This window comes from Penaeus monodon, chromosome 28, assembly GCF_015228065.2.
Source record: "Penaeus monodon isolate SGIC_2016 chromosome 28, NSTDA_Pmon_1, whole genome shotgun sequence".
NCBI classification, from domain to species: Eukaryota; Metazoa; Arthropoda; class Malacostraca; order Decapoda; family Penaeidae; genus Penaeus; species Penaeus monodon.
This window is the reverse complement of record NC_051413.1, coordinates 2,350,926-2,351,286: the sequence shown is the minus strand read 5'-3', so window position 1 is coordinate 2,351,286 and position 361 is coordinate 2,350,926.

Below are 361 nucleotides of genomic sequence, written 5' to 3'. Positions count from 1 at the left end.
AACAGGGCATGTGCAGTATACACACGAATGTCTAACATCTATTTAACTAAAATAACATGAAGACGAAAAAAAACAGTGTCCAAGAAAGTTGTATACACATAATATAAAACACATTCTTTGCGTCTATACAATATAACCTAAATTTAATTGACCGTTTCAAGCGGGCAAGTGAGCGGTATTCATGAAAGGTTATAGACTCTGGGATTTGTACATGACAGATGAAAAAACCTTTGATTGGTCAATTTTGTCCATGGCTTTCTACGAAAATTTCTTTAACAACAAAACTGCGACAAATAAACAGAGATTGATATAGAAAGGGTATGTGTTTTGCCATTCATGTATGTACGGACACATGAATTTC